This window comes from Leopardus geoffroyi, chromosome D2 (assembly GCF_018350155.1).
Source record: "Leopardus geoffroyi isolate Oge1 chromosome D2, O.geoffroyi_Oge1_pat1.0, whole genome shotgun sequence".
Lineage (NCBI taxonomy): Eukaryota > Metazoa > Chordata > Mammalia > Carnivora > Felidae > Leopardus > Leopardus geoffroyi.
In genome coordinates, this window is record NC_059334.1 from 63963123 (window position 1) to 63972392 (window position 9270).

The 9270-nt window shown below is 39.8% G+C and overlaps 1 non-coding gene across 1 annotated transcript; it reads right to left on the minus strand.

The window, feature by feature from the left end:
- Window positions 1–291: 291 nt before the first annotated feature.
- On the minus strand, window positions 292–458 carry LOC123577612. Its single transcript, XR_006701965.1, has one exon. It is a non-coding gene; the product is annotated as a U1 spliceosomal RNA (small nuclear RNA).
- Between the last annotated feature and the right edge of the window lie 8812 nt (window positions 459–9270).

The window sequence follows — 9270 nt, forward strand, 5'->3', positions numbered from 1 at the left end:
AAGAGAGAGAATCCCAAGCAGGCTCTGTGCTGTGGAACCCCATGCAGGGATTAAACCTGTGATTATGGCCTGAACCAAAATCAAGAATCAGACACTGAACCAACTGAGCCACTTAGGCACCCCATGTGATGTGTTTTCATAAAATCTTGTGTTAGATTTTGTTTTTGTTTTTCATCTTCTGAAACAAATTTGTTTCCTTCAAAAATGAGCCAAAAAAGGCGCAGGCTTAAAAAGAAAACCCACACCAAAGCAGGAAATGAAGCTCTCTTTCTCTGGTCAGAACAAAACATGAGAAAGCAGGAACTCAGTCCCACCTCCACCCCACCTCCAAATTATACAGTCGAGTTTCCCACATTTGGGGAAATCACAGGGCTCAGCACATTGGGAGTGCAGTGTATAAGACTTGCCCTGGGAAAACCACCTTTGTGATCATGGCATCTCCCCTGTCAGGTGAGTATATCCTGTGTGTGTGTGTGTGTGTGTGTGCGCTCACGTGTGCTTTTTTTGGTAAATAGCACTTCTAACAATTCTAAATATAATCAGCTCTTTAAAGATTGTTGATGTGTCTCTTTCTAATTAAACTGTTAGCATCATGTATACAATCTTTGTATCTCTCTTGTTCATATCTCCATTCTGGTGCCTAGTTGAGAGCCAGACGCATGGTAGAATCTTAGGGACTATTAATTAAATTACTTATATCCAGTGTCTAACCAAGATGTATAGGCCGATGCCCGATCACTTGAGATTATTGTCTGGTAAAAGACGCCCTTTAATGTAGGCAAATCCTGGTTAGGTGTTAGAACAAGACTGGTTTCAGGTTTCTTTCACTTCTTGCTCTCCTGTGTCTTCTGATCTCACCTGTTTGGGTGTGGAAACCTTTTCTTCCCATTTTGTAGTGTCCTGTGCCCCAGTTCCCTGGATTACCACTCTTAAGCACAGGGCACATACATGTCTTTCTTCCCAGTCTTTGCTTCTAGATTCCTTCCCCCCGCCATTTGTGCAGGTACTGAACCTCCTCATTTATTCAGTTGATAGTATCTTTACATCATTGTTTTGTAGAATTTTCCTATAAACTGTCTGCTATTATTTAAAGGTGGAAGAGAGGAGTTTGTCCAGTGAGGCAGATTGCAAAATAAGCTTTGCAGAAAAGTATGGTCTCTTAGGGGCGCCTGGGTGGCTCATTGTGTTGAGTACCCAATTCTTTTTTTTTTTTTTTAATTTTTTTTTCAACGTTTATTTATTTTTTGGGACAGAGAGAGACAGAGCATGAATGGGGGAGGGGCAGAGAGAGAGGGAGACACAGAATCGGAAACAGGCTCCAGGCTCTGAGCCATCAGCCCAGAGCCCGACGCGGGGCTCGAACTCACGGACCGCGAGATCGTGACCTGGCTGAAGTCGGACGCTTAACCGACTGTGCCACCCAGGCGCCCCCCCAATTCTTAATTTTGGCTCAGGTCATGATCCCAGGGTCATGAGATCAAGCCCTGTGTCGGGCTCCACACTGAGCATGGAGCCTACTTGGGACTGTCTCTCTCTCCCTCTGCCCCTTTCCCCTGCTTGTTCTTTCTCTCTAAAAAATAAAATGGCCTTTTAAAGTAAAAAAATATACTGGTTTATTTAAATAACCTTACCACATAAGCAGTGCTGAGCTTCCTGTCAGTTTCAGCTTCCTATGCTACACAGTTTGATGATCACAAAACAGGTGTGGAAAGGAGAGCCCCACGTACCCAGCCACTGGGTTCCAGGAACATTCTGAGATGGTCTCTCACATATTTGTCATTGTCTACAGCCTAATAAGATTATGCTTCCTTTTCACCTTTCATTTTATCATTGTCCATAATAAAGGGATGCATTAATTTAATCCATAAATACAGATATGATGGTTTTATCCTGTGGCTGTGAATGGTGCTTTAAAATAAAGAACCAAAATGATAAACCGGTGTAGTAATTTACCATAATTACAGCAATGAAATACTACTTTGAGTCAGTCATGGCAGTAATACACAGCTCAGGAACTTCTAGCGAAATCCACTAAATGGAAGAGAGCAAAGGGAGGAAGAAATGAGATGTGAGGTCGCATAAGGTTTCTAGCCACGAATCCAGACAGTTGAGAAAATAAATGCAAGCTGGAAGGCTCAGGGAAAGATCTGCCCTGGGAGGAGGTGCCCTTGTTTTCTCTGGAAAAGCACGCCAAGTTTAGGAGACTTGCCACAGTTTAATTAAAGTCTGCAGCTGGTGTGAAAGCAAAGGAGAAAAAGAAATTAGGGCAGCACAAAAACTAATGAAAGTCTAGAATCTCATTTTAAACTTTTCTCTCTATTATGAAAGAAATACGACTTGTCACATGTGCCCCCATTCACTGTGACAAAGCCCTCGGGGAAGGAACGTTCTGGACTATGAAGAGAAAAGACCTGTAGTTAGGTCTCTTTCGACATGACTGCCACTGCCTTTTTCAGGAAAAACTCATCAAAATCTTTTGTTTGTTTTTTGAAAACTAGATTGGTTAGGGAGAGCAGCACAAATTGAACAGCTTCAAGTGTAACTATAGGAAAGTCCATTGAAACTTTAAACCAGCTTTGGCAATCAGAGTGGGATTCACATTCAGGCTGTATGGCTGTATTCATCAAGGTCTCCAGAGAAACCAAACCAAGAAGATAGTCTCTATTATAGGGACTGGTAAGTCCAAAATCCATGGAGTAAGCCAGGCAGGCTAGTAACTCAAATGGGTTTGTATGTTAGTCTTGAGCCTGTATTTCTTTGCCTTCATGAAAACTCAATATTTCTTATTAAGGCCTTCAACTGATTGGATGATACCCACCCACATTATGGAAAGTAATCTGCATTCCTGAAAGTCTTCTGACTTAGATGTTAATTACATCTTAAAAATACCAAGGCGGCAACATCTAGTCTGATGTAGGTTTTCAATGTTTATTTATTTTTGAGAGAGAGAGAGAGAAAGAGAGAGAGAGCAGGGGAGGGGCAAAGAGAGAGGGAGACACAGAATCTGAAGCGGGCTCCAGGCTCTGAGCTGTCAGCACAGAGTCCAATGTGGGGCTCGAACTCACAAACCATGAGATCATGGCCTGGGACACAGTCAGATATTTAACTGACTGAGCCAACCAGCCACCCCTCTAGTCTTATTTATGTTTGGTGAAGCAAATGGGCACCATGGCCTTGCCAAGGTAATGCCTGAAATTGACTGTCAAAGCAGCTAATATTGAAAATATTATATTAGTTAATATTTATAGAACATGTTATATTTGTCAGGTACACTGAACTCATCTAATTCTCACAACAACCATATTATATAGATAATATTATTCTCAATTTATGGGTGAGAAAACTAAGATATAGGAAAGGTAAGTAACTTTCCAAGTTCACAGAGTAAGAGACAGAGCTAGAATTTGAATCCGTATAGTCTAACTCCAGAGTTTGGGTTCTTTAGCATCAAAATATGATGAATTTGGGCAAGTTAATTAATTTTCCTGAGCTTTTACTGTTTTATGGGAAAATATATATAGTAGCAAATAATGTGTGGTTTGAGGGAACAATTAAATTAGAATATGCATATAAAGATCCTAGTAAAGTACCTAATAGATAGTAGGTGCTCAATAACATGTAGCTTTTAGGGCATCTGTGTGGCTCAGTCGATTAAGCATCTGACTCTTGACTTTGGCTCAGGTCATGATCTCACGGTTCCTGAGTTCAAGCCCTGCATTGGGCTTATACTGACAGCATGGAGCCTATTTGGGATTCTCTTTCTCTCTCTGCCCCTCTACCACTGGTTTGCACTCTCTCTTTCAAAATAAATAAATAGGGGTGCCTGGGTGGCGCAGTCGGTTAAGCGTCCGACTTCAGCCAGGTCACGATCTCGCGGTCCAGGAGTTCGAGCCCCGCGTCGGGCTCTGGGCTGATGGCTCAGAGCCTGGATCCTGTTTCCGATTCTGTGTCTCCCTCTCTCTCTGCCCCTCCCCCATTCATGCTCTGTCTCTCTCTGTCCCAAAAATAAATAAGAACGTTGGAAAAAAAATTAAAAAAAAAATAAACAAAATAAATAAATAAAAACTTAAAAATAATAAAAATAAATAAAATGTATCCTTCTTCCCCTGACTTTAAAATTGCTTAAGTTTTAATCATCTTTTTAAAAATTTTTTTTTAACATTTATTCATTTTTAAGAGAGAGAGAGAGACAGAGCTTGAGTTGGGGAGGGCAGAGAGAGAGGGAGACACAGAATCTGAAGCAGGCTCCAGGCTCTGAGCTGTCAGCACAGAGCCCGACGCAGGGCTCAAACTCATGAGCTGTGAGATCATGACCTGGGTCGAAGTCGGATGCTCAACGGACTAAGCCACCCAGGCGCCCCCATCATGTCTTATTTTTAGAGATCTCTTCACTCTAGAAAAGCTCACTAAAGCATTGAGGTCTTACTTTTATTGAAGAGAATTATTTTTATAATTTTCTGGATAATAATAGTCTCTCTTGATAATCTCTAAGATTCATTTAGGCTAGAATTTGTGTTATTCCATGCTGTCCTTCAGCACTAAATTCAATCTTTGGCATACAGTAAGATCTTCAATGCATGAAATAAATCAGTAAATAGATTGAGAAATTATTGCCTTTTCTTGTCCATTGAGGTAAGAAACTGAAGCACAGAATGATCCAATGATGTGCTCAGGTGGATGCAATTTACAGATGGTGTATCCCTGTCTCCAGAATTCCATCGTTTCATTTATGTATTTGTTTCCTTTCTGAAAACAGTGTGGGATGTAAGCAGAGGCTTATGCAACCTTAAGGTTCATCATCTCCCTGCCCAGTTGTAGTCAGAGAAAGTTTAAATACAATTCAAGTGTTGAGTGACAGTGACCTCCATGCCTGGGTGCCATAGATAGGTCCTGACGAGGATCTGAGAGTTGCTGACCCCAACAGCCTTCATTTGGAGTGGACTTCTTCTGAACAGGCAGATAAATAGCTTTGAAGCTCAGTAATGAAAGGGTCAGTGATTCACGCAAAGCAGGAATGTATCCACATTTAGATACATGTCATTTGCACTTCAACAAGAAAAGAGAAAAAAAAAAACCCTCACACCTTAATTCAAGTTCCACTTCTCTTGCCCTTTTACTTTTTCTGGAACTGACGAGAAGTACCTCTATAATTTAAATCTAATGACAATTAAAGTGCAAAGCCATTACCTACTTTTATTGAATTGTCTTCTGTTTTATGGATTAATTGAAGAAATGACACATCACTACAGAGATGTGTGTGCTCATCCCATCCGGCCCAGCCTCCTCCGACCTGACATGTGCTGTCTATGCTGTAGGAAGCTGATCTCGGACTTGGAGACACAACATGCTGGGCTCGGACACTCACATACCAAGTAAGCTCAAGCGAGTGCCTGAACCTCTCTCTGTCTCACTTTCCTCACAAATAAAATGTGGGTGACAAGTTCCACCCTGACTCTATGGAGAAGTAAGATTTCAGTGGGGTGATTTATGTGAGAGTCCTTTGAATAAGACAACAAATAAGACATATAAATAAAAATTAAGAAATTGTACAAACTATTATTATTGCTCTGGATGTTTTGAAAGAAAAATACATTCTACTTGGTATTGAGTTTCCTTCACACTATAATTCCAAGTCTAGATTTCAAGTCCAAGTAAATAGATAAGCACCTCACAATCTTCCAGGCATTACCATCTCCTGACCATTCTGACCTCTCTCTGAAAACCAAAGTTCCAATCAGTCACCCTTTGCCTCCTGATCTCCTAAAGATTCTTAGTTCTTATTTATACTTTTCCTTCCCATTTCCATGGCCAACACCTCAATTTAAAATTTCATTGTTTTCTAGGATGTCTCTCTGTTTCTTCTTTCTCCTAAACTGACTTTCATAACAGCTTCCCACTGCCTAGAGCAAATTCCAAATCCCTTAGATCTCTACAACTTGGAACTATCAAGATATTACTGCTTTATATTTCCAGTTTCCATAAAGAAACCCTCTGCTCTGAAAATTTGATTGTCTTACTATTCCCTCAAAGCTTCAATGTGGTTTATTAGAGTACTTCACAAATTCCTTCCTTTCTCACCCTATAAACCATCACATTGGAGTTTTATTCATTTTATGTAAACTCCCCAGTCGTTTCTCTCCCTCACCTAAAAACTTCTGAGACCACATTGTCCTTAGACCAATATCCTTAAGATTGATTTTTAAGGTCCTTCAAAATGAACTTAGCTTATACACCCCACCCCAACACTTTTTCCCCAAACAAGCTATTCATATTAAACTTGAACAGCCCCTTGCTTCTTGACCATTCTTTTCCTGGCTCAATTTCTCTTCCTGCCCCTTCTCTGTTTATCTAAGTCCCAGCAGTCTTTATGAAAACAGCTCATGTAAAATCTCCCCTCAAAGCTTTCTCTGTTGCTGCGTGTTTTCCTTCACTGACCTCCAAGAATATGGAGGAGGCAGTATGATGTAGGAGAGGCAATAAGGCCTTCTAGAAATAGAATTTCATTTGGAGTCGCACAGACCTGGGCTTGCAATCCCAGTTTGGCATTTAATATCGGTAAGTCCTTGGGAAAAATCACGTAACTCCTTGAGCTTCCTTTCCCTTATCTGTAAAATAGGAATATTAATTATAACCTTACACAGATTGTAGTGATTGAACGAGGCAATTTATATAAAACATCTGCTACATAATAGTCATTCAATAAGTGGTAGCTACTATCATTATGAGTACTGCCTCTGTTGCTCAATTGGCATCTACCATATGCCACTTTGTGTTATTATTGAACTACTTTATGGGTTTATAGTTGTCTCCTATAAAAGTGGTTTTCATGGATGTGCTGAGTATTACACTTATTTTGAATGTCCCAGAGTGGTAAGCACAGTGATGGTATCTTGCCATTTGTTAAAAATCTAAGAAGCTCATCCCTTGAAAAATTCATTTCAATAGTATGCCTTGTTACTTTAAGTACATACTGTTAACTGTATATTACCAATACTAATAAAGCGTTGCTAAGTAGAAATCCTTCTGGATTAGTTTGGCATGTTCTTTGAGAATCACTTTACAGTTCTATCCTGTTACCTCGATGCCATTATTTGAAACTTAGGAAGAGACTAGGGCCATCTCCTTGGGTGATAATAGGTTTTGGGTCTCCTCCTCCCAACTTCACTGAAACAGAGTATTTCATAATTTATGTATATGATGAACACATTGGGTGGTTCGTTACCACTCTGAAGGATGAGTATCTTTGACACGAGGTAAGGTGAGCAGCTTTGAGCCATGTTTTTTAGCTCTCTGAACCTGAAACTTATTTTTTGAATACAAATTATCATCGTTCTACATAGAGCTTGTGAAAAAAAGAAAAAAAGAACAAACCTCTCAGCTCATTGTCTGGTATGCAGTAGTTACTTAAAAGCCATAACCATAAATAATTATTCTGTTTGTAATTATAAATAATATTTGTCAGATGAATAGCTATAGCTTATTTGAAATGCAGGGTCTCAGGCTCTAGGACTTAACAACTGAATCCAAATCTACATTTTGACAAAGACGCCTAGATGATTGGAAGGCACCTTAAAGTTTGGGAAGCACTGGTCTAGATCATATTCTGAACAAGTAGGACTAGGAAGGGACCCAGGACGATGCATTTCTAACAAACTTCCAGATAGCACCTGTGCTGCTAACCTAACCCATAGTTAGCACTATGAATAGCCAGTGTGGATCCCTGGTCCCAAACTTGGCTGTACGTTGGAATCAACTTGGCAGGGGGTTTCAGAAAATATGGGTGACTGCTTTCCACTCTCAGATATTTCATTGGAATGGGCTGCAGCCTCAGCATCAGAACTTCTAAAATTAGCTTATTCTAATATGCGGAAAAGTTTGAGAACCACTGCTATGTATTAACTTGGGATTTTTTTTCATACATAAATCAAAATTAGTGTTTCTATCAAGAGATTATTACGTAGATCATGATTCAAAAAAAAAATCCAGCATTGAGATTTTACTAGAGCTATATTGACGGATAAAAAGGTAAACACACACATGTATACAAACACAGACATACAGATCCGCTTAAATCCTTTTAACTCCTGACTTGGTCTTGCGTAACAATAACAAAACAAAGTTGAAAGCCTGTGAAATACACAGTTCCAAGAGAGAGTTAAGGCAAAGACTGAAGCTGAAATCATTTGGAAAGAAGCTTCACTGAGCACTTGAAACATTAGGGAGTCTGCACACCGTGCTTCCGCATTGCCAGATTTGCACTTGTCAATACATCAGAATTAAGGTTGAGCCAGATAAACTGTTAGCAATGTCAAATGTGATTGTTGCAATATGTTCTAAATCATGGCTGCCAGGGGTGGATCTTGCTGACTTTTGCATCTTCCTCCCCAAATCTCAACAGAAAGATAGATGGATGTGTTCTTTTCAAAGTATAAACAAGAAATATACTTAGAAACAAGTGATACTTGAGTGGGTGGGCTCGTGTGAAAATATTCCACCTGCTGGTAAGACTTGGGAAAAATCTCATTGGGAGTTCCCTCATTAAAAATGATTGTAGGATGTCATCAGGGTGGGAGTTTTTTCCAGTTTTAGGCAGAAGCGATATTTTTTTCAATAAAAAAGTATTAAATGATACATCATTTCTCTAAAAATTTCAGTATTTGACCATACTCCAGATATGCCCTTAATGTGAAGGAAATCCCGAACCTAAAATCAGTTTCGTGGTTGTGTTCCTTCACACTAACTAAAAATACACCAGAAGGAAACTTTGAACCTGCCTAGCTTTCACTTTGTAAAAATGATACTCCGTTCAGCAGGAGGAAAAAACAAACAAAAAAAAAAGACAAAATAAGTTGTAACCCCTTTGTTCAAAAACATTTTCGAATGGCTACTACGTGCTAGACGGTTTTAAAAGATCTTAAAATAATCCTCTCGTCGACAATTTAATCTTCAATTTCTTCACGCAAAACAGTTTTGGTGGTGGAAAAAGATGACACGAGTAATGATGAATAGTTGGTGAGAACTAAGATGTGGTGGGTGGTTTGCTTGGCCCTTTATGTATAACCTTGTCTCCTCGTGTTCATAGCAACCCAGTGTGGGTAGAACTGGAATTATCCGAGTGTCAGGATGTGGCAACTGAGACCCAACATCTTACCTGACTAAAGAAACAGTAAGCAGTGTGACCGGCATTTGAAATCTGGATATCTGAATCCAAACCCCACTTCTTAGTCATGATGGAGGAAGCAAGTGTACCTGAAATGTGCGGGATGTGTT